General features: G+C 45.1%; 4 non-coding genes across 4 annotated transcripts; all 4 read left to right on the forward strand.

The window, feature by feature from the left end:
* The first annotated feature begins 976 nt into the window (after positions 1-976).
* trnav-uac (transfer RNA valine (anticodon UAC)) lies at positions 977-1,049 on the forward strand. The gene has a single exon. It is a non-coding gene; the product is annotated as a tRNA-Val (tRNA).
* Positions 1,050-9,869: 8,820 nt separating this feature from the next.
* Positions 9,870-9,942, forward strand: trnav-uac (transfer RNA valine (anticodon UAC)). Its single transcript has one exon. It is a non-coding gene; the product is annotated as a tRNA-Val (tRNA).
* A 7,616-nt stretch (positions 9,943-17,558) lies between these two features.
* On the forward strand, positions 17,559-17,631 carry trnav-uac (transfer RNA valine (anticodon UAC)). Its single transcript has one exon. It is a non-coding gene; the product is annotated as a tRNA-Val (tRNA).
* A 4,363-nt stretch (positions 17,632-21,994) lies between these two features.
* On the forward strand, positions 21,995-22,067 carry trnav-uac (transfer RNA valine (anticodon UAC)). The gene has a single exon. It is a non-coding gene; the product is annotated as a tRNA-Val (tRNA).
* The last annotated feature ends 2,493 nt before the right edge of the window (positions 22,068-24,560 follow it).

Consider the following 24,560-nt stretch of genomic DNA (forward strand, 5'->3'; position numbering starts at 1 on the left):
GAGCCTGATGATGTGGGGGCTGCCTGTAGGTGTTTTGATGTGTGTCCTTGCTGACAGACATTGGTTGACTTTGGAAAGCATTTGGATTCAGCAAGGCTGGTAGTGACAGAGAAAGCACTTGGCTTTCAGAAAGCTGTTGTCTTTGAAAGCAGCTGGGCTCAGGAATAAAGAGGCATCGGGAGCCAGGTGCACTTCTTTTTTGAGGCAGTCGCGTGCTCAAGCTGGGAAGTCTGAATTCTCCGAAAATTGCTGAGAAACTAAGGAATTGTAGTGAATTCCTAAGCTGGTTTGGTCCCAGGAGAAGGGAACAAACTGCCAAGATTCTGTAACCTATAGGGGACTCTTGAGGTAGAATTAAAAGTCAAACTGCCTTATTCTTTTGGCATTTAGATTTTAATGTCTACAACGTCTTGGACTGTTAAAATTTGAGGTTTTAAATATCAATCTTTCCAAATTGTACTGTTACGTTAGTTGTGTTTTTCTTTGTTTGACACTTGTACAGTAACGTTTTTTGTTGAAAATGTGAAATCATGTGACATAATTCTTTCAGTAGTAACTGTGATTTCAACTTCCTCTTTTTAAAAGTTAACAGTCAGTATGTAATGTCGATATCTATGACTGTGTCAGTATTTGCATGGGAAGTATTTGAAGTGTGTTGGAAGTGTCAGGTCACTGAGTGTGTCAATAAACCACCACCATGATGTCAGTATTTGAAGGCATGGCCCTGGATTCTGTCAGTATTACTGGTGTGTGTTTAGGAGTATTCGTACCTTTGCATTGAGTGTTTGGGAAAGTGTCCGAGGTTTTTGCCCATATTTGCAGGTGATGTCCCAGAGTGTGTTAGGATCTGCAGGCATTGCTGAGGAATGAACATGTATTGACAACACGAGAGTGTGAAGTTTCACAGGTGAATCCCAGTTAGAAGGCATTCCCCACACAGAAAAACACCAGTCGAAAAGATACAGTCCTCATCTGTGGTTTCATGGTGTAGTGGCTATCACGTCTGCTTTACACGCAGAAAATCCTGGGTTCAATCCCCAGTGAAACCATTTATGTTGAAAAATAACAATTGCTTTAAAGTGATGTTTTGAGCTTGGTTTGCGTTTCATCCGTTGACCCTCCAAATGGGGTACGCAAGCCATTGTAAACAATGTTACTCATCGCTCATCAGGAGTGTGCTGTTACTGTCGCGTAATGGTACTATAATGTGCTAGTATTTTCACAGACTTCCTCAGATTGGTCCTCAGCGATGTCTTAAGACGTATGTCAGATGTGCAGTAGTTTCTGAGTTCATCAGTATTTATAGTAGGTTCCGAGAAGTGTGCTTGCATCTACCATATGTTTGAGTGTGTCACTATTTATAGTAGATTTCTGAGTATGTTTGAATAAGCAGTAGCTTTCTGAGTGTGTCATTTACGGAAGATTTCCGTGTGCCAGTATTTATGTAGTTTTCTCCAAGGTGTCACTATATAGGGTAGGTTTGCGTCAATGTGCCTGTATTTACAGTAACTTTTCAGAGACATTATGTCCAAAAGATTTCTGCGTGTCAGTATTTACATTAGCTTTCTGTGAGTGCGTCTGCTTTGATAGTGGATTTTTCTGTCTATGTCATGTTAAGCTTGCTATGGATAAAGAAATAGACAAGTTGCAAAAAAAGATTTTGGATTGGGGGAGAGCAAATTTGAGTAAATTAAGGCAGGATCTGGCCAAGGTAGACTGGAAAGAGTTAGAATTAGAATTAGAATATTACAGCGCAGTACAGGCCCTTCGGACCTCGATGTTGCGCCGATCATCTGACCTACACTATTCCATTTACATCCATATGTCTATCCAATGACCACTTAAATGCCCTTAAAGTTGGCGAGTCTACTACTGTTGCAGGCAGGGCGTTCCACGCCCCTACTACTCTCTGCGTAAAGAAACTACCTCTGACATCTGTCCTATATCTTTCACCCCTCAACTTAAAGCTATGTCCCCTCGAGTTACTTGTCGGGAAATCTACAGAAGAGCAGTGGGGGGCATTCAAAAAGGAAATGGGGAGTGTACAGGCCCAACATGTTCCCTCTTGGGTAATAGGTAGGAGCAACAAGCCCAGAGAACCATGGATGACCAGAAACATTCAAGGTACGATGAGAAGGAAAAGAGAGGCTTTTAGCAAATACAAGGAGAGCAAATCAACGGAAGCATTAGTGGAGTACAGAAAGTGTAGGATGGAGCTGAAGAAAGCAATTAGGAGAGCAAAGAGGGGATATGAGAAAGCTCTGGCTGGTAAAAGTAGGGAAAATCCCAAGATATTCTCTAAGTATATCAATGGGAAGAGGATAACCAGGGAAAGCGTAGGATCCATTAGGGACCAAGGGGGAAATCTGTGGGTGGAGCCAGAGGACATTGGTTGGGTGTTGAACGAATGCTTCACATCTGTCTTCACCCAAGAGAATGAGGATGTAGATATGGAACTCAGAAAGAGAGAGACTGTGAGGTTCTTGAGCATTTTGTCAGAGGGAGTGACAAGGTATTGGAGGTTTCGGCAGGCTTAAAAGCAGACAAACCTCCAGGTCCGGGCGATTTGTGTCCCAGGATGCTGTGGGAGGCGAGGGTGGAGCTTGCAGGGGGCTCTGACCCAAATTTCTAATTCTTCTCTGGCCGCAGGGTTGTGCCAGAGGACTGGAAAACAGCTAATGTGGTCCCACTATTTAAGAAAGGTTGTTGAGATAAACCAGGCAACTACAGACCATTGAGTCTCACGTCAGTAGTAGGGAAACTATTGGAGAAATTTCGGAAGGAGAGAATCTATGTCCACTTGGAGAGGCTAAATTTGATTAGGAATAGTCAGCATGGTTTTGTCAGAGGGAGGTCATGCCTAACAAATTTGATTGAATTTTTTGAGCATGTGACCAGGTGTGTAGATGAGGGTAGTGCAGTTGATGCAGTTTACATGGATTTCAGCATTGGCTTTGACAAGGTCCCACATGGGAGACTTATCAAGAAAGACTTATCTACTCAGAGAGTAGTAGGGGCGTGGAACGCCCTGCCTGCAACAGTAGTAGACTTGCCAACTGGAAAGGCATTTACGTGGTCATTGGATAGACATATGGATGAAAATGGAATAGTTTAGGTCAGATGGTTTCACAGGTCGGCGCAACATCGAGGGCCGAAGGGCCTGTACTGCGCTGTAATGTTCTATGTTCTATGTTCTAAAGCAAATGCACATGGGATACAGAGTCACTCGATAAGGTGGTTTCAAAATTGGCTTCGCTGTGGGAGACAGAGAGTGATGACAGACGGCTGTTTTAGTGACTGGAAGCCAGTGTCCAGTGGCGTACCACAGGGATCAGTGCTGGGTCCCCCATTGTTCGTCATTTATAAAAATTACATAGATGACTATGTGGGAGGGCAGGATCAGTAAGTTGCAGGATGACACAAAGATTGGCTGAGTGGTTAACACTGAGGTTGAGTGTCTTGGGTTACAGGAAGATATAGACGGGATGGTCAAATTTGCAGAAAAGTGGCAGATAGAATTTAACCCTGAAAAGTGTGTGGTGATGCACTTTGGAAGGAGTAATGTGACACGGAAGTATTCAATGAATGGCCTGAGACTGGGAAGTTCCGAGGAATAAAGGGACCTTGGAGTGTTTGTCCATAGATCTCTGAAGGCAGAAGGGCAAGTTAATAGGGTGGTGTAAAAGGCATATGGGACACTTGCCTTTTTCAATGGAGGCATAGATTACAAAAGCAAGGAGGTCATGTTGGAGTTGTATCGGACTTTGGTAAGGCCACAGCTGGAGTATTGTGTACAATTCTGGTCGCCACATTATAGGAAGGATGTGATTGCACTGGAGGGGGTGCAGAGGCGATTCACCAGGATGTTGCCTGGGATGAAACATTTAAGCAATAAAGAGAGGTTGGATAGGCTTGGGTTGTTTTCGCCTAAGCAGAGATGACTGAGGGGTGACCTGATCGAGTTGTACAAGATTATGATGGGCATGGACAGGGTGGATAGGGAGCAGCTGTTCCCCTTACTTGAAGGGTCAGTTATTAGAACATTTTTTTTTTAGAACATGACAGCGCAGTACAGGCCCTTCGGCCCTCGATGTTGCGCCGACCTGTGAAACCAATTGACCTACACTATTCCATTTTCATCCATATGTCTATCCAATGTCCACTTAAATGCCCTTAAAGTTGGCGAATCTACTACTGCTGCAGGCAGGGCGTTCCACGCCCTTACTACTCTCTGAGTAAAGAAACTACCTCTCACATCTGTCCTATATCTATCACCCCTCAACTTGAAGCTATGTCCCCTCGTGTTTGCCATCACCATCCGAGGAAAAAGACGCTCACTATCCACCCTATCTAACCCTCTGATTATCGTATATGTCTCTATTAAGTCACCTCTCCTCCTCCTTCTCTCCAACGAAAACAACCTCAAGTCCCTCAGCCTTTCCTCGTAAGACCTTCCCTCCATACCAGGCAACATCCTAGTAAATCTCCTCTGCACCCTTTCCATAGCTTCCACATCCTTCCTATAATGCGGTGACCAGAACTGCACGCAATACTCCAGGTGCGGTCTCACCAGAGTTTTGTACAGCTGCAGCATGACCTCGTGGCTCCGAAACTCGACCCCCCTACTAATAAAAGCTAACACACCATATGCCTTCTTAACAGCCCTATTAACCTGGGTAGCAACCTTCAGGGATTTATGCACCTGGACACCAAGATCTCTCTGTTCATCTACACTACCAAGAATCTTCCCATTAGCCCAGTACTCTGAATTCCTGTTACTCCTTCCAAAGTGAATCACCTCACACTTTTCCGCATTAAACTCCATTTGCCATCCCTCAGCCCAGCTCTGCAGCCTATCTATGTCTCTCTGTACCCTACAACATCCTTCGGCACTATCCACAACTCCACCGACCTTAGTGTCATCTGCAAATTTACTAACCCACCCTTCTACCCCCTCTTCCAGGTCATTTATAAAAATGACAAACAGCAGTGGCCCCAAAACAGATCCTTGCGGTACACCACTAGTAACTAAACTCCAGGATGAACATTTGCCATCAACCACCACCCTCTGTCTTCTTTCAGCTAGCCAATTTCTGATCCAAAGCTCTAAATCACCTTCAACCCCATACTTCCGTATTTTCTGCAATAGCCTACCGTGGGGTACCTTATCAAACACCTTACTGAAATCCATATACACCACATCCACTGCTTTACCCTCATCCACCAGTTTGGTCACCTTCTCAAAAAACTCAATAAGGTTTGTGAGGCACGACCTGCCCGTCACAAAACCGTGCTGACTATCTCTAATGTACTAATTCTTTTCAAGATGATTATAAATCCTGTCTCTTATAACCTTTTCCAACATTTTACCCACAACCAAAGTAAGGCTCACAGGTCTATAATTACCAGGGCTGTCTCTACTCCCCTTCTTGAACAAGGGGACAACATTTGCAATCCTCCAGTCTTCCGGCACTATTCCTGTCGACAATGACGACATAAAGATCAAGGACAAAGGCTCTGCAATCTCCTCCCTAGCTTCCCAGAGAATCCTAGGATAAATCCCATCTGGCCCAGGGGACTTATCTATTTTCACACTTTCCAAAATTGCTAACACCTCCTCCTTGTGAACCTCAATCCCATCTAGCCTCGTAGCCTGAATCTCAGTATTCTCAACAACATTTTCTTTCTCTACTGTAAATACTGACGCAAAATATTCATTTAACACTTCCCCTATCTCCTCTGATTCCACACACAACTTCCCACTACTATCCTTGATTGGCCCTAATCTAACTCTAGTCATTCTTTTATTCCTGATATACCTATAGAAAGCCTTAGGGTTTTCCCTGATCCGATCCACCAATGACTTCTCGTGTCCTCTCCTTGCTCTTCTTAGCTCTCCCTTTAGATCCTTCCTGGCTAGCTTGTAACTCTCAAGCGCCCTAACTGAGCCTTCACGTCTCATCCTAACATAAGCCTTCTTCTTCCTCTTGGCAAGCGCTTCAACTTCTTCAGTAAACCACGGCTCCCTCGCACGACAACTTCCTCCCTGCCTCACAGGTACATACTTATCAAGGACACGCAGTAGCTGCTCCTTGAATAAGCTCCACATTTCGATTGTGCCCATCCCCTGCAGTTTCCTTCCCCATCCTACGCATCCTAAATCTTGCCTAATCGCATCAAAGTTTCCTTTCCCCCAGTTATAATTCTTGCCCTGCGGTATATACCTGTCCCAGCCCATCGCTAAGGTAAACCTAACCGAATTGTGATCACTATCACCAAAGTCCTCACCTACATCTAAATCTAACACCTGGCCGGGTTCATTTCCCAGTACCAAATCCAATGTGGCATCGCCCCTGGTTGGCCTGTCTACATACTGTGTCAGAAAACCCTCCTGCACACACTGGACAAAAACTGACCCATCTAAAGTACTCGAACTATAGTATTTCCAGTCGATATTTGGAAAGTTAAAGTCCCCCATAACAACTACCCTGTTACTCTCACCCCTGTCGAGAATCATCTTCGCTATCCTTTCCTCTACATCTCTGGAACTATTCGGAGGTCTATAAAAGACTCCCAACAGGGTAACCTCACCTCTCCTGTTTCTAACCTCAGCCCATACTACCTCAGTAGCCGAGTCCTCAAATGTCCTTTCTGTCGCTGTAATACTCTCCTTGATTAACAATGCCACACCCCCCCTCTTTTACCATCTTCTCTGTTCTTACTGAAACATCTAAATCCCGGAATCTGCAACATCCATTCCTGCCCCTGCTCTACCCATGTCTCCGAAATGGCCACTACATCGAGATCCCAGGTACCAACCCATGCTGCAAGCTCACCCACCTTATTCCGGATGCTCCTGGCGTTGAAATAGACACACTTTAAACCAGGTTCTTGCTTGCCAGTGCCCTCTTGCGTCCTTGTAACCATATCCCTGACCTCACTACTCTCAACATCCTGTAAACTGGCACTACAATTTAGGTTCCCATTCCCCTGCTGAATTAGTTTAAACCCCCCCGAAGAGCACTAGCAAACCTCCCCCCCAGGATATTGGTACCCCTCTGGTTCAGGTGAAGACCATCCTGTTTGTAGAGGTCCCACCTACCCCAGAAAGAGCCCCAATTATCCAGGAAACCAAAACCCTCCCTCCTGCACCATCCCTGCAGCCACGTGTTCAACTCCTCTCTCTCCCTATTGCTCGCTTCGCTATCACGTGGCACGGGCAACAACCCAGAGATAACAACTCTGTTTGTTCTCGCTCTAAGCTTCCACCCTAGCTCCCTGAATTTCTGTCTTAAATCCCCATCTCTCTTCCTACCTATGTCGTTGGTGCCTATGTGGACCACGACTTGGGGCTGCTCCCCCTCCCCATTAAGGATCCCAAAAACACGATCCGAGACATCACGAACCCTGGCACCTGGGAGGCAACATACCAACCGTGAGTCTCTCTCGTTCCCACAGAACCTCCTATCTGTTCCCCTAACTATGGAGTCCCCAATGACTAATGTTCTGCTCCTCTTCCCCCTTCCCTTCTGAGCAACAGGGACAGACTCTGTGCCAGATATCTGTACCCCATTGCTTACCCCTGGTAAGTCGTCCCCCGCAACAGTATCCAAAACGGTATACCTGCTGTTGAGGGAAACGGCCACAGGGGATCCCTGCACTGCCTGCTGGTTCCCTCTCCTTCCCCTGACGGTAACCCATCTACCTACTTCTTTTACCTGAGGTGTGACTACCTCCCCATAACTCCTCTCAATAACCTCCTCCGCCTCCCGAATGATCCGAAGTTCATCCAGCTCCAGCTCCAGTTCCCTAACGCGGTTCTCGAGGAGCTGGAGTTGGGTGCACTTCCCACAGATGCAGTCAGCAGGGACACTCTTGGCGACCCTTACCTCCCACATTCTGCAGGAGGAACATGCAACTGCCTTAACCTCCATTCCCACTATTCCAAATTCCCAACAAATCTACTGAAAAACCAAAAAAAACCAAAAAGTCAAAACTTGTTAGGGTAGCAATCCAACGGACAGAACTTCCTAAATAAAAAGCTTACCTTATCAACACACCAGAGTCCTTTTTTTATGGTTAGAGGAGGAGGGTGGGTGGGAGACACTACACGTGTAGTGTCTCGGGTACAGCCACCACACAAATATATACATTTTTCCTTACCCAGCAGTCCCCTGGTCCTGCGAAAACAAAAGGGAATTCACTTTTAAACTTACGCTGAAATTGACTTCACAGCTGTAAGCCCGTTCGCGCACCTCCATTGCTATCCACGCTGCAGTCACCGAAACTAAAAGAAAGAGATTCTAAACCACACAAATATATACCTTTTTCCTTACCCAGCAGTCCCCTGGTCCTCTGAAAACAAAAGGGAATTCACTTTTAAACTTACGCTGAAATTGACTTCACAGCTGTAAGCCCGTTCACGCACCTCCGTTGCTCTCCACGCTGCAGTCACCGAAACTAAAAGAAAGAGATTCTAAACCACACAAATATATACCTTTTTCCTTACCCAGCAGTCCCCTGGTCCTCCGAAAACAAAAGGGAATTCACTTTTAAACTTACGCTGAAATTGACTTCACAGCTGTAAGCCCGTTCACGCACCTCCGTTGCTATCCACGCTGCAGTCACCGAAGCTTCAAAGCTTGAAACAAGCTTAGGGTGGTTACAGATCATAGGATGGCCCATGTTTATTGCGTCAGGTCATAACGGGATTTGTGAAGACCCTAAAGAATGGGAACTTCTCTGAACTTCTTGTTGGTGATGGTGTGTCTGAAGTTGCCTCTATCAGAGGTTTAAATGTTATGAATTCCCTGAACACAGAGAAGATTTGGAGTTGGAAATTATTACTTTAGATTGCTATGTGGGACATCCCACATGTGCCACTTTGCTATGGAGCCTGATGATGTGGGGGTTGCCTGTAGGTGTTTTGATGTGTGTCCTTGCTGACAGACATTGGTTGACTTTGGAAAGCATTTGGATTCAGCAAGGCTGTTAGTTACAGAGAAAGCACTTGGCTTTCAGAAAGCTGTTGTCTTTGAAAGCAGCTGGGCTCAGCAATAAAGAGGCATCGGGAGCCAGGTGCACTTCTTTTTTGAGGCAGTCGCGTGCTCAAGCTGGGAAGTCTGGATTCTCCGAAAATTGCTGAGAAACTAAGGAATTGTAGTGAATTCCTAAGCTGGTTTGGTCCCAGGAGAAGGGAACAAACTGCCAAGATTCTGTAACCTATAGGGGACTCTTGAGGTCGAATTAAAAGTCAAACTGCCTTATTCTTTTGGCATTTAGATTTCAAAGTCTACGACTTCTTGGACTGTTAAGATTTGAGGTTTCAAATATCAATCTTTCCAAATTGTACTGTTACGTTAGTTGTGTTTTTCTTTGTTTGACACTTGTACAGTAACGTTTTTTGTTGAAAATGTGAAATCATGTGACATAATTCTTTCAGTAGTAACTGTGATTTCAACTTCCTCTTTTTAAAAGTTAACAGTCAGTATGTAATGTCGATATCTATGACTGTGTCAGTATTTGCATGGGAAGTATTTGAAGTGTGTTGGAAGTGTCAGGTCACTGAGTGTGTCAAGAAACCGCCACCATTATGTCAGTATTTGAAGGCATGGCCCTGGATTCTGTCAGTATTACTGGTGTGTGTTTAGGAGTATTCGTACCTTTGCATTGAGTGTTTGGGAAAGTGTCTGAGGTTTTTGCGCATATTTGCTGGTTATGTCCCAGAGTTTGTTAGGATCTGCAGGCATTGCTGAGGAATGAACATGTATTTACAACACGAGAGTGTGAAGTTTCACAGGTGAATCCCAGTTAGAAGGCATTCCCCCACACAGAAAAACACCAGTCGAAAAGATATTGTCCTCATCTGTGGTTTCATGGTGTAGTGGCTATCACGTCTGCTTTACTCGCAGAAGATCCTGGGTTCAATCCCCAGTGAAACCATTTAAGTTGGAAAATAGCAATTGCTTTAAAGTGATGTTTTGAGCTTGGTTTGCGTTTCATCCGTTGACCCTCCAAATGGGGTACGCAAGGCATTGTAAACAATGTTCCTCATCGCTCATCAGGAGTGTGCTGTGACTGTCGCGTAATGGTACTATAATGTGCTAGTATTTTCACAGACTTCCTCAGATTGGTCCTCAGCGATGTCTTAAGACGTATGTCAGATGTGCAGTAGTTTCTGAGTTCATCCGTATTTATAGTAGGTTCCGAGAAGTGTGCTTGCATCCACCATATGTTTGAGTGTGTCACTATTTCCAGTAGATTTCTGAGTATGTGTGTATAAGCAGTAGCTTTCTGAGTGTGTCATTTACGCAAGATTTCCGTGTGCCAGTATTTATGTCGTTTTCTCCAAGGTGTCACTATATAGGGTAGGTTTGCGTCAATGGGCCTGTATTTACAGTAACTTTTGAGAGAGACATTATGTCCAAAAGATTTCTGCGTGTCAGTATTTACAGTAGCTTTCTGTGAGTGCGTCTGCATTGATAGTGGATTTTTCTGACTATGTCATGTTAAGCTTGCTATGGATAAAGAAATAGACAAGTTGCAAAAAAAGATTTTGGATTGGGGGAGAGCAAATTTGAGTAAATTAAGGCAGGATCTGGCCAAGGTAGACTGGAAAGAGTTACTTGTCAGGAAATCTACAGAAGAGCAGTGGGGGGCATTCAAAAAGGAAATGGGGAGTGTACAGGCCCAACATGTTCCCTCTTGGGTAATAGGTAGGAGCAACAAGCCCAGAGAACCATGGATGACCAGAAACATTCAAGGTAGGATGAGAAGGAAAAGAGAGGCTTTTAGCAAATACAAGGAGAGCAAATCAACGGAAGCATTAGTGGAGTACAGAAAGTGTAGGATGGAGCTGAAGAAAGCAATTAGGAGAGCAAAGAGGGGATATCAGAAAGCTCTGGCTTGTAAAAGTAGGGAAAATCCCAAGATATTCGATAAGTATATCAATGGGAAGAGGATAACCAGGGAAAGCGTAGGATCCATTAGGGACCAAGGGGGAAATCTGTGGGTGGAGCCAGAGGACATTGGTTGGGTGTTGAACGAATGCTTCACATCTGTCTTCACCCAAGAGAATGAGGATGTAGATATGGAACTCAGAAAGAGAGAGACTGTGAGGCTCTTGAGCATTTTGTCAGAGGGAGTGACAAGGTATTGGAGGTTTCGGCAGGCTTAAAAGCAGACAAACCTCCAGGTCCGGGCAATTTGTGTCCCAGGATGCTGTGGGAGGCGAGGGTGGAGCTTGCAGGGGGCTCTGACCCAAATTTCTAATTCTTCTCTGGCCACAGGGTGGTGCCAGAGGACTGGAAAACAGCTAATGTGGTCCCACTATTTAAGAAAGGTTGTTGAGATAAACCAGGCAACTACAGACCATTGAGTCTCACGTCAGTAGTAGGGAAACTATTGGAGAAATTTCGGAAGGAGAGAATCTATGTCCACTTGGAGAGGCTAAGTTTGATTAGGAATAGTCAGCATGGTTTTGTCAGAGGGAGGTCATGCCTAACAAATTTGATTGAATTTATTGAGCATGTGACCAGGTGTGTAGATGAGGGTAGTGCAGTTGATGCAGTTTACATGGATTTCAGCATTGGCTTTGACAAGGTCCCACATGGGAGACTTATCAAGAAAGACTTATCTACTCAGAGAGTAGTAGGGGCGTGGAACGCCCTGCCTGCAACAATAGTAGACTCGCCAACTGGAAGGGCATTTACGTGGTCATTGGATAGACATATGGATGAAAATGGAATAGTTTAGGTCAGATGGTTTCACAGGTCGGCGCAACATCGAGGGCCGAAGGGCCTGTACTGCGCTGTAATGTTCTATGTTCTATGTTCTAAAGCAAATGCACATGGGATACAGAGTCACTCGATAAGGTGGTTTCAAAATTGGCTTCGCTGTGGGAGACAGAGAGTGATGACAGACGGCTGTTTTAGTGACTGGAAGCCAGTGTCCAGTGGCGTACCACAGGGATCAGTGCTGGGTCCCCCATTGTTCGTCATTTATAAAAATTACATAGATGACTATGTGGGAGGGCAGGATCAGTAAGTTGCAGGATGACACAAAGATTGGCCGAGTGGTTAACACTGAGATAAAAGCAAAATACTGCGGATGCTGGAAATCTGAAACAAAAACAATAAATGCTGGAATCACTCAGCAGGTCTGGCAGCATCTGTGGAAAGAGAAGCAGAGTTAACATTTCGGGTCAGCGACCCTTCTTCGGAACTGACAAATATTAGAAAAGTCACAGATTATAAACAAGTGAGGTGGGGGTTGGGCAAGAGATAACAAAGGAGAAGGTGCAGATTGGACCAGGCCACATAGCTGACCAAAAGGTCACGGAGCAAAGGCAAACAATATGTTAATGGTGTGTTGAAAGACAAAGCATTAGTACAGATTAGGTGTGAATATACTGAATATTGAACAGCAGCAAGTGCAAACCTGAAGAAACACAAGCTGAAAAAAACAGTGTTTCAGCAAACTGAACAAACTAAGATGAAATGAAATAAATGCAAAAAAAGACTGTAAAAAATGTAAAAAGGAATGTAAAAAAAAAAGGAAGAAAAATAACTAAAAATGAAAGTAAAATGGGGGGCTGTCATGCTCTGAAATTATTGAACTCAATGTTCAGTCCGGCAGGCTGTAGTGTGCCTAATCGGTAGATGAGATGCTGTTCCTCGAGCTTGCGTTGATGTTCACTGGAACACTGCAGCAATCCCAGGACAGAGATGTGAGCATGAGAGCAGGGGGGAGTGTTGAAATGGCAAGCAACCGCGCTCGGCATGACGTTGAGCTCTTCTTCCGTCGCCTCCGCCTCCGGGCTCACTTCTTCGACCATGAGTCCTCCCCCCGACCAGCAGACCCATTCACCCGCCTCCAGCATTCTCCCTCTACCTGGACCCCTCCCCCTGGCCTCTTACCCGCTCTTGATCTCTTCATTGAAAACTGTCGGCGAGACATTGGTCGTCTCAATTTCTCTGCCCCCCTCACTCACTCTAACCTGTCCCCCTCTGAACTTGAGGCACTCCGTTCTCTCAGGTCTAACCCCGACATGGTCATCAAACCTGCAGACAAGGGTGGTGCTGTTGTTGTATGGCGTACCGACCTCTACCTTGCAGAAGCTCAACGCCAACTCACAGACACCTCTTCCTACCTCCCTCTGGACCATGACCCCACCACCGAACATCAAGCCACCGTCCAAAGGACTGTCACTGACCTCATCTCCTCTGGAGATCTTCCCTCTACAGCTTCCAACCTCATGGTCCCGCAACCCCGGACAGCCCGCTTCTACCTCCTTCCCAAAATCCACAAACGGGACTGTCCCGGCAGACCCATTGTGTCAGCCTGCTCCTGCCCCACTGAACTTATTTCTTCCTATCTAGACTCTATCTTTTCTCCGCTGGTCCAGTCTCTTCCCACCTACATCCGTGACTCTTCTGACGCCCTACGTCATTTTGACAATTTCCAGTTTCCTGGTCCCAGCCGCCTCCTCTTCACTATGGACGTCCAATCGCTCTACACCTCCATCCCCCACCAGGATGGTTTGAGGGCTCTCCGCTTCTTCCTGGAACAGAGGCCCAACCAGTCCCCATCCACCAACACCCTCCTCCGCCTGGCTGAACTTGTTCTCACATTGAACAACTTCTCCTTCAACTCCATGCATTTCCTTCAAGTAAAAGGTGTCGCTATGGGTACCCGCATGGGTCCTAGTTATGCCTGTCTTTTTGTGGGATATGTCGAGCATTCTTTGTTCCAGTCCTACTCAGGCCCCCTCCCCCAACTCTTTTTCCGGTACATTGATGACTGTATCGGTGCCGTTTCCTGCTCCCGCCCCGAACTAGAAAACTTTATCAACTTTGCTTCCAATTTCCACCCTTCTCTCACCTTTACATGGTCCATCTCTGACACTTCCCTTCCCTTCCTCGACTTCTCTGTCTCCATCTCTGGGGATAGGTTGTCTACCAATATCCATTATAAGCCCACTGACTCCCACAGCTACCTCGACTACACTTCTTCACACCCTACCTCCTGTAAGGACTCCATTCCGTCCTCCCAGTTTCTCCGTCTCCGACGCATCTGCTCTGATGATGCTACCTTCCATGACGGTGCTTCTGATATGACCTCCTTTTTCCTCAACCGAGGATTTCCCCCCACTGTGGTTGACAGGGCCCTCAACCGTGTCCGACCCATTCCCCGCACCTCTACCCTCACCCCTTCCCCTCCCTCCCAGAACCGTGACAGGGTTCCCCTTGTCCTCACTTTTCATCCCACCAGCCTCCATATCCAAAGGATCATCCTCCGCCATTTTCGCCACCTCCAGCGTGATGCCACTACCAGTCGCATCTTCCCCTCCCTTCCCCTGTCAGCATTCCGAAGGGATCGTTCCCTCCGCGACACCCTGGTCCACTCCTCCATTACCCCCACCACCTCGTCCCCGTCCCAGGGCACCTTCCCTTGCAATTGCAGGAGGTGTAATACCTGCCCATTTACCTCCTCTCTCCTCACTATCCCAGGCCCCAAACACTCCTTTCAGGTGAAGCAGCGATTTACTTGTACTTCTTTCAATGTAGTATACTGTATTCGCTGCTCACAGTGTGGTCTCCTCTACATTGGGGAGACCAAGCGCAGACTGGGTGACCGCTTTGCGGAACATCTCCGCTCAGTCCGCAAGCAGGACCCTGAGCTTCCGGTTGCTTGCCATTTCAACACTCCCCCCTGCTCTCATGCTCACATCTCTGTCCTGGGATTGCTGCAGTGTTCCAGTGAACATCAACGCAAGCTCGAGGAACAGCATCTCATCTACCGATTAGGCACACTACAGCCTGCCGGACTGAACATTGAGTTCAATAATTTCAGAGCATGACAGCCCCCATTTTACTTTCATTTTTAGTTATTTTTCTTCCTTTTTTTTAACATTCCTTTTTACATTTTTTACAATCTTTTTTTGCATTTATTTCATTTCATCTTAGTTTGTTCAGTTTGCTGACCCACTGTTATTTTCAGGTTGTTTTTCTTCAGGTTTGCACTTGCTGCTGTTCAATATTCAGTATATTCACACCTAATCTGTACTAATGCTTTGTCTTTCAACACACCATTAACATATTGTTTGCCTTTGCTCCGTGACCTTTTGGTCAGCTATGTGGCCTGGTCCAATCTGCACCTTCTCCTTTGTTATCTCTTGCCCAAACCCCACCTCACTTGTTTATCATCTGCGACTTTTCTGATATTTGTCAGTTCCGAAGAAGGGTCGCTGACCCGAAACGTTAACGCAGCTTCTCTTTCCACAGATGCTGCCAGACCTGCTGAGTGATTCCAGCATTTCTTGTTTTTGGTTAACACTGAGGTTGAGTGTCTTGGGTTACAGGAAGATATAGACGGGATGGTCAAATGGGCAGAAAAGTGGCAGATAGAATTTAACCCTGAAAAGTGTGTGGTGATGCACTTTGGAAGGAGTAATGTGACACGGAAGTATTCAATGAATGGCCTGACACTGGGAAGTTCCGAGGAATAAAGGGACCTTGGCGTGTTTGTCCATAGATCTCTGAAGGCAGAAGGGCAGGTTAATAGGGTGGTGTAAAAGGCATATGGGATACTTGCCTTTATCAATGGAGGCATAGATTACAAAAGCAAGGAGGTCATGTTGGAGTTGTATCGGACTTTGGTAAGGCCACAGTCGGAGAACTGTGTACAATTCTGGTCGCCACATTATAGGAAGGATGTGATTGCACTGGAGGGGGTGCAGAGGCGATTCACCAGGATGTTGCCTGGGATGAAACATTTAAGCAATAAAGAGAGGTTGGATAGGCTTGGGTTGTTTTCGCCTAAGCAGAGATGACTGAATGGGTGACCTGATCGAGTTGTACAAGATTATGATGGGCATGGACAGGGTGGATAGGGAGCAGCTGTTCCCCTTACTTGAAGGGTCAGTTATGAGGGGACACAAGTTTAAGGTGAGGGGCAGGAGGTTTAAGGGGGATTTGAGAAAGAACTTTTTTACCCAGAGGGTGGTGACGGTCTGGAATGCACTGCCTGGGAGGGAAGTAGAGGCGGGTTGCCTCACATCCTTTAAAAAGTACCTGGATGAGCACTTGGCATGTCATAACATTCAAGGCTATGGGCCAAGTGCTTTCAAATGGGATTAGGTAGACAGGTCAAGTGTCTTTAATGCATCGGTGCAGAATCGATGGGCCGAAGGGCCTCTTCTGCATTGTATTATTCTGTGATTCTATGTTATGAACATCTAATTCATGGTTCCATTAAATTTTGAGAGATAGTTTTAATTAGGGAATTGATCATTTTCATGCAAGACAACGGAAAACAATGGGTTTGCAAAGCTTCAAACAAGCTTAGGGTGGTTACAAATCATAGGATGGCCCATGTTTATTGCGTCAGGTCATAACGGGATTTGTGAAGACCCTAAAGAATGGGAACATCTCTGAACTTCTTGTTGGTGATGGTGTGTCTGAAGTTGCCTCTATCAGAGGTTTAAATGTTATGAATTCCCTGAACACAGAGAAGATTTGGAGTTGGAAATTATTACTTTAGATTGCTATGTGGGACATCCCACATGTGCCACTTTGCTATGGAGCCTGATGATGTGGGGGCTGCCTGTAGGTGTTTTGATGTGTGTCCTTGCTGACAGACATTGGTTGACTTTGGAAAGCATTTGGATTCAGCAAGGCTGGTAGTGACAGAGAAAGCACTTGGCTTTCAGAAAGCTGTTGTCTTTGAAAGCAGCTGGGCTCAGCAATAAAGAGGCATCGGGAGCCAGGTGCACTTCTTTTTTGAGGCAGTCGCGTGCTCAAACTGGGAAGTCTGGATTCTACGAAAATTGCTGAGAAACTAAGGAATTGTAGTGAATTCCTAAGCTGGTTTGGTCCCAGGAGAAGGGAACAAACTGCCAAGATTCTGTAACCTATAGGGGACTCTTGAGGTAGAATTAAAAGTCAAACTGCCTTATTCTTTTGGCATTTAGATTTTAATGTCTACGACTTCTTGGACTGTTAAAATTTGAGGTTTTAAATATCAATCTTTCCAAATTGTACTGTTACGTTAGTTGTGTTTTTCTTTGTTTGACACTTGTACAGTAACGTTTTTTGTTGAAAATGTGAAATCATGTGACATAATTCTTTCAGTAGTAACTGTGATTTCAACTTCCTCTTTTTAAAAGTTAACAGTCAGTATGTAATGTCGATATCTATGACTGTGTCAGTATTTGCATGGGAAGTATTTGAAGTGTGTTGGAAGTGTCAGGTCACTGAGTGTGTCAATAAACCGCCACCATGATGTCAGTATTTGAAGGCATGGCCCTGGATTCTGTCAGTATTACTGGTGTGTGTTTAGGAGTATTCGTACCTTTGCATTGAGTGTTTGGGAAAGTGTCCGAGGTTTTTGCCCATATTTGCAGGTGATGTCCCAGAGTGTGTTAGGATCTGCAGGCATTGCTGAGGAATGAACATGTATTTACAACACGAGAGTGTGAAGTTTCACAGGTGAATCCCAGTTAGAAGGCATTCCCCACACAGAAAAACACCAGTCGAAAAGATATTGTCCTCATCTGTGGTTTCATGGTGTAGTGACTATCACGTCTGCTTTACACGCAGAAGATCCTGGGTTCAATCCCCAGTAAAATCATTTAAGTTGGAAAATAGCAGTTGCTTTAAAGTGATGTTTTGACCTTGGTTTGCGTTTCATCCGTTGACCCTCCAAATGGGGTACGCAAGGCATTGTAAACAATGTTACTCATCGCTCATCAGGAGTGTGCTGTTACTGTCGCGTAATGGTACTATAATGTGCTAGTATTTTCACAGACTTCCTCAGATTGGTCCTCAGCGATGTCTTAAGTCATATGTCAGATGTGCAGTAGTTTCTGAGTTCATCAGTATTTATAGTAGGTTCCGAGAAGTGTGCTTGCATCTACCATATGTTTGAGTGTGTCACTATTTACAGTATATTTCTGAGTATGTTTGTATAAGCAGTAGCTTTCTGAGTGTGTCATTTACGGAAGATTTCCGTGTGCCAGTATTTATGTAGTTTTCTCCAAGGTGTCACTATATAGGGTAGGTTTGCGTCAATGTGCCTGTATTTACAGTAACTTTTGAGAGAGACGTTATGTCCAAAAGATTTCTGCGTGTCAGTATTTACAGTAGCTTTCTGTGAGTGCGTCTGCATTGATAGTGGATTTTTCTGACTATGTCATGTTAAGCTTGCTATGGATAAAGAAATAGACAAGTTGCAAAAAAAGGTTTTGGATTGGGGGAGAGCAAATTTGAGTAAATTAAGGCAGGATCTGGCCAAGGTAGACTGGAAAGAGTTACTTGTCAGGAAATCTACAGAAGAGCAGTGGGGGGCATTCAAAAAGGAAATGGGGAGTGTACAGGCCCAACATGTTCCCTCTTGGGTAATAGGTAGGAGCAACAAGCCCAGAGAACCATGGATGACCAGAAACAGTCAAGGTACGATGAGAAGGAAAAGAGAGGCTGTTAGCAAATACAAGGAGAGCAAATCAACGGAAGCATTAGTGGAGTACAGAAAGTGAAGGATGGAGCTGAAGAAAGCAATTAGGAGAGCAAAGAGTGGATATGATAAAGCTCTGGCTGGTAAAAGTAGGGAAAATCCCAAGATATTCGATAAATATATCAATGGGAAGAGGATAACCAGGGAAAGCGTAGGATCCATTAGGGACCAAGGGGGAAATCTGTGGGTGGAGCCAGAGGACATTGGTTGGGTGTTGAACGAATGCTTCACATCTGTCTTCACCCAAGAGAATGAGGATGTAGATATGGAACTCAGAAAGAGAGAGACTGTGAGGTTCTTGAGCAAATTGTCATAGGGAGTGACAAGGTATTGGAGGTTTCGGCAGGCTTAAAAGCAGACAAATCTCCAGGTCCGGGCGATTTGTGTCCCAGGATGCTGTGGGAGGCGAGGGTGGAGCTTGCAGGGTGCTCTGACCCAAATTTCTAATTCTTCTCTGGCCACAGGGTGGTGCCAGAGGACTGGAAAACAGCTAATGTGGTCCCACTATTTAAGAAAGGTTGTTGAGAGAAACCAGGCAACTACAGAACATTGAGTCTCACGTCAGTAGTAGGGAAACTATTGGAGAAATTTCGGAAGGAGAGAAACTCTGTCCACTTGGAGAGGCTAAATTTGATTAGGAATATTCAGCATGGTTTTGTCAGAGGGAGGTCATGCCTGACAAATTTGATTGAATTTTTTGAGCATGTGACCAGGTGTGTAGATGAGGGTAGTGCAGTTGATGCAGTTTACATGGATTTCAGCAAAGCCTTTGACAAGGGGCCACATGGGAGACTTATCAAGAAAGACTTATCTACTCAGAGAGTAGTAGGGGCGTGGAACGCCCTGCCTGCAACAGTAGTAGACTCGCCAACTTTAAGGGCATTTAAGTGGCCATTGGATAGACATATGGATGAAAATGGAATAGTTTAGGTCAGATGGTTTCACAGGTCAGCGCAACATCGAAGGCCGAAGGGCCTGTACTGCGCTGTAATGTTCTATGTTCTATGTTCTAAAGCAAATGCACATGGGATACAGAGTCACTCGATAAGGTGGTTTCAAAATTGGCTTCGCTGTGGGAGACAGAGAGTGATGACAGACGGCTGTTTTAGTGACTGGAAGCCAGTGTCCAGTGGCGTACCACAGGGATCAGTGCTGGGTCCCCCATTGTTCGTCATTTATAAAAATTACATAGATGACTATGTGGGAGGGCAGGATCAGTAAGTTGCAGGATGACACAAAGATTGGCTGAGTCGTTAACACTGAGGTTGAGTGTCTTGGGTTACAGGAAGATATAGACGGGATGGTCAAATGGGCAGAAAAGTGGCAGATAGAATTTAACCCTGAAAAGTGTGTGGTGATGCACTTTGGAAGGAGTAATGTGACACGGAAGTATTCAATGAATGGCCTGAGACTGGGAAGTTCCGAGGAATAAAGGGACCTTGGAGTGTTTGTCCATAGATCTCTGAAGGCAGAAGGGCAGGTTAATAGGGTGGTGTAAAAGGCATATGGGACACTTGCCTTTATCAATGGAGGCATAGATTACAAAAGCAAGGAGGTCATGTTGGAGTTGTATCGGACTTTGGTAAGGCCACAGCTGGAGTATTGTGTACAATTCTGGTCGCCACATTATAGGAAGGATGTGATTGCACTGGAGGGGGTGCAGAGGCGATTCACCAGGATGTTGCCTGGGATGAAACATTTAAGCAATAAAGAGAGGTTGGATAGGCTTGGGTTGTTTTCGCCTAAGCAGAGATGACTGAGGGGTGACCTGATCGAGTTGTACAAGATTATGATGGGCATGGACAGGGTGGATAGGGAGCAGCTGTTCCCCTTACTTGAAGGGTCAGTTATGAGGGGACACAAGTTTAAGGTGAGGGGCAGGAGGTTTAAGGGGGATTTGAGAAAGAACTTTTTAACCCAGAGGGTGGTGACGGTCTGGAATGCACTGCATGGGAGGGAAGTAGAGGCGGGTTGCCTCACATCCTTTTAAAAGTACCTGGATGAGCACTTGGCATGTCATAACATTCAAGGCTATGGGCCAAGTGCTGGCAAATGGGATTAGGTAGACAGGTCAAGTGTCTTTAATGCATCGGTGCAGAATCGATGGGCGGAAGGGCCTCTTCTGCATTGTATTATTCTGTGATTCTATGTTATGAACATCTAACTCATGGTTCCATTAAATTTTGAGAGATAGTTTTAATTTGGGAATTGAACATTTTCATGCAAGACAACGGAAAACACTGGGTTTGCAAAGCTTCAAACAAGCTTAGGGTGGTTACAGATCATAGGATGGCCCATGTTTATTGCGTCAGGTCATAACGGGATTTGTGAAGACCCTAAAGAATGGGAACTTCTCTGAACTTCTTGTTGGTGATGGTGTGTCTGAAGTTGCCTCTATCAGAGGTTTAAATGTTATGAATTCCCTGAACACAGAGAAGATTTGGAGTTGGAAATTATTACTTTAGATTGCTATGTGGGACATCCCACATGTGCCACTTTGCTATGGAGCCTGATGATGTGGGGGCTGCCTGTAGGTGTTTTGATGTGTGTCCTTGCTGACAGACATTGGTTGACTTTGGAAAGCATTTGGATTCAGCAAGGCTGTTAGTTACAGAGAAAGCACTTGGCTTTCAGAAAGCTGTTGTCTTTGAAAGCAGCTGGGCTCAGCAATAAAGAGGCATCGGGAGCCAGGTGCACTTCTTTTTTGAGGCAGTCACGTGCTCAAGCTGGGAAGTCTGGATTCTCCGAAAATTGCTGAGAAACTAAGGAATTGTAGTGAATTCCTAAGCTGGTTTGGTCCCAGGAGAAGGGAACAAACTGCCAAGATTCTGTAACCTATAGGGGATTCTTGAGGTAGAATTAAAAGTCAAACTGCCTTATTCTTTTGGCAGTTAGATTTTAAAGTCTACGACTTCTTGGACTGTTAAGATTTGAGGTTTCAAATATCAATCTTTCCAAATTGTACTGTTACGTTAGTTGTGTTTTTCTTTGTTTGACACTTGTACAGTAACGTTTTTTGTTGAAAATGTGAAATCATGTGACATAATTCTTTCAGTAGTAACTGTGATTTCAACTTCCTCTTTTTAAAAGTTAACAGTCAGTATGTAATGTCGATATCTATGACTGTGTCAGTATTAGCATGGGAAGTATTTGAAGTGTGTTGGAAGTGTCAGGTCACTGAGTGTGTCAATAAACCACCACCATGATGTCAGTATTTGAAGGCATGGCCCTGGATTCTGTCAGTATTACTGGTGTGTGTTTAGGAGTATTCGTACCGTTGCATTGAGTGTTTGGGAAAGTGTCCGAGGTTTTTGTTCATATTTGCAGGTGATGTCCCAGAGTGTGTTCGGATCTGCAGGCATTGCTGAGGAATGAACATGTATTTACAACACGAGAGTGTGAAGTTTCACAGGTGAATCCCAGTTAGAAGGCATTCCCCACACAGAAAAACACCAGTCGAAAAGATATTGTCCTCATCTGTGGTTTCATGGTGTAGTGGCTATCACGTCTGCTTTACACGCAGAAGATCCTGGGTTCAATCCCCAGTGAAACCATTTAAGTTGGAAATTAGCAATTGCTTTAAAGTGCTGTTTTGAGCTTGGTTTGCGTTTCATCCGTTGACCCTCCAAATGGGGTACGCAAGGCATTGTAAACAATGTTACTCATCGCTCATCAGGAGTGTGCTGTTACTGTCGCGTAATGGTACTATAATGTGCTAGTATTTTCACAGACTTCCTCAGATTGGTCCTCAGCGATGTCTTAAGACATATGTCAGATGTGCAGTCGTTTCTGAGTTCATCAGTATTTATAGTAGGTTCCGAGAAGTGTGCTTGCATCTACCATATGTTTGAGTGTGTCACTATTTACAGTATATTTCTGAGTATGTTTGTATAAGCAGTAGCTTTCTGAGTGTGTCATTTACGGAAGATTTCCGTGTGCCAGTATTTATGTAGTTTTCTCCAAGGTGTCACTATATAGGGTAGGTTTGCGTCAATGTGCCCGTATTTATAGTAACTTTTGAGAGAGACGTTATGTCCAAAAGATTTCTGCGTTTCAGTATTTACAGTAGCTTTCTGTGAGTGCGTCTGCATTGATAGTGGATTTTTCTGACTATGTCATGTTAAGCTTGCTATGGATAAAGAAATAGACAAGTTGCAAAAAAGGTTTTGGATTGGGGGAGAGCAAATTTGAGTAAATTAAGGCAGGATCTGGCCAAGGTAGACTGGAAAGAGTTACTTGTCAGGAAATCTACAGAAGAGCAGTGGGGGGCATTCAAAAAGGAAATGGGGAGTGTACAGGCCCAACATGTTCCCTCTTGGGTAATAGGTAGGAGCAACAAGCCCAGAGAACCATGGATGACCAGAAACATTCAAGGTACGACGAGAAGGAAAAGAGAGGCTTTTAGCAAATACAAGGAGAGCAAATCAACGGAAGCATTAGTGGAGTACAGAAAGTGTAGGATGGAGCTGAAGAAAGCAATTAGGAGAGCAAAGAGTGGATATGATAATGCTCTGGCTGGTAAAAGTAGGGAAAATCCCAAGATATTCGATAAGTATATCAATGGGAAGAGGATAACCAGGGAAAGCGTAGGATCCATTAGGGACCAAGGGGGAAATCTGTGGGTGGAGCCAGAGGACATTGGTTGGGTGTTGAACGAATGCTTCACATCTGTCTTCACCCAAGAGAATGAGGATGTAGATATGGAACTCAGAAAGAGAGAGACTGTGAGGTTCTTGAGCAAATTGTCATAGGGAGTGACAAGGTATTGGAGGTTTCGGCAGGCTTAAAAGCAGACAAATCTCCAGGTCCGGGCGATTTGTGTCCCAGGATGCTGTGGGAGGCGAGGGTGGAGCTTGCAGGGGGCTCTGACCCAAATTTCTAATTCTTCTCTGGCCACAGGGTGGTGCCAGAGGACTGGAAAACAGCTAATGTGGTCCCACTATTTAAGAAAGGTTGTTGAGAGAAACCAGGCAACTGCAGACCATTGAGTCTCACGTCAGTAGTAGGGAAACTATTGGAGAAATTTCTGAAGGAGAGAATCTATGTCCACTTGGAGAGGCTAAATTTGATTAGGAATAGTCAGCATGGTTTTGTCAGAGGGAGGTCATGCCTAACAAATTTGATTGAATTTTTTGAGCATGTGACCAGGTGTGTAGATGAGGGTAGTGCAGTTGATGCAGTTTACATGGATTTCAGCAAAGCCTTTGACAAGGTCCCACATGGGAAACTTATCAAGAAAGACTTATCTACTCAGAGAGTAGTAGGGGTGTGGAACGCCCTGCCTGCAACAGTAGTAGACTCGCCAACTTTAAGGGCATTTAAGTGGTCATTGGATAGACATATGGATGAAAATGGAATAGTTTAGGTCAGATGGTTTCACAGGTCAGCGCAACATCGAAGGCCGAAGGGCCTGTACTGCGCTGTAATGTTCTATGTTCTATGTTCTAAAGCAAATGCACATGGGATACAGAGTCACTCGATAAGGTGGTTTCAAAATTGGCTTCGCTGTGGGAGACAGAGAGTGATGACAGACGGCTGTTTTAGTGACTGGAAGCCAGTGTCCAGTGGCGTACCACAGGGATCAGTGCTGGGTCCCCCATTGTTCGTCATTTATAAAAATTACATAGATGACTATGTGGGAGGGCAGGATCAGTAAGTTGCAGGATGACACAAAGATTGGCTGAGTGGTTAACACTGAGGTTGAGTGTCTTGGGTTACAGGAAGATATAGACGGGATGGTCAAATGGGCAGAAAAGTGGCAGATAGAATTTAACCCTGAAAAGTGTGTGGTGATGCATTTTGGAAGGAGTAATGTGACACGGAAGTATTCAATGAATGGCCTGAGACTGGGAAGTTCCGAGGAATAAAGGGACCTTGGAGTGTTTGTCCATAGATCTCTGAAGGCAGAAGGGCAGGTTAATAGGGTGGTGTAAAAGGCATATGGGACACTTGCCTTTATCAATGGAGGCATAGATTACAAAAGCAAGGAGGTCATGTTGGAGTTGTATCGGACTTTGGTAAGGCCACAGCTGGAGTACTGTGTGCAA

Source organism: Heterodontus francisci, chromosome 1, assembly GCF_036365525.1.
Source record: "Heterodontus francisci isolate sHetFra1 chromosome 1, sHetFra1.hap1, whole genome shotgun sequence".
Taxonomy (NCBI): domain Eukaryota; kingdom Metazoa; phylum Chordata; class Chondrichthyes; order Heterodontiformes; family Heterodontidae; genus Heterodontus; species Heterodontus francisci.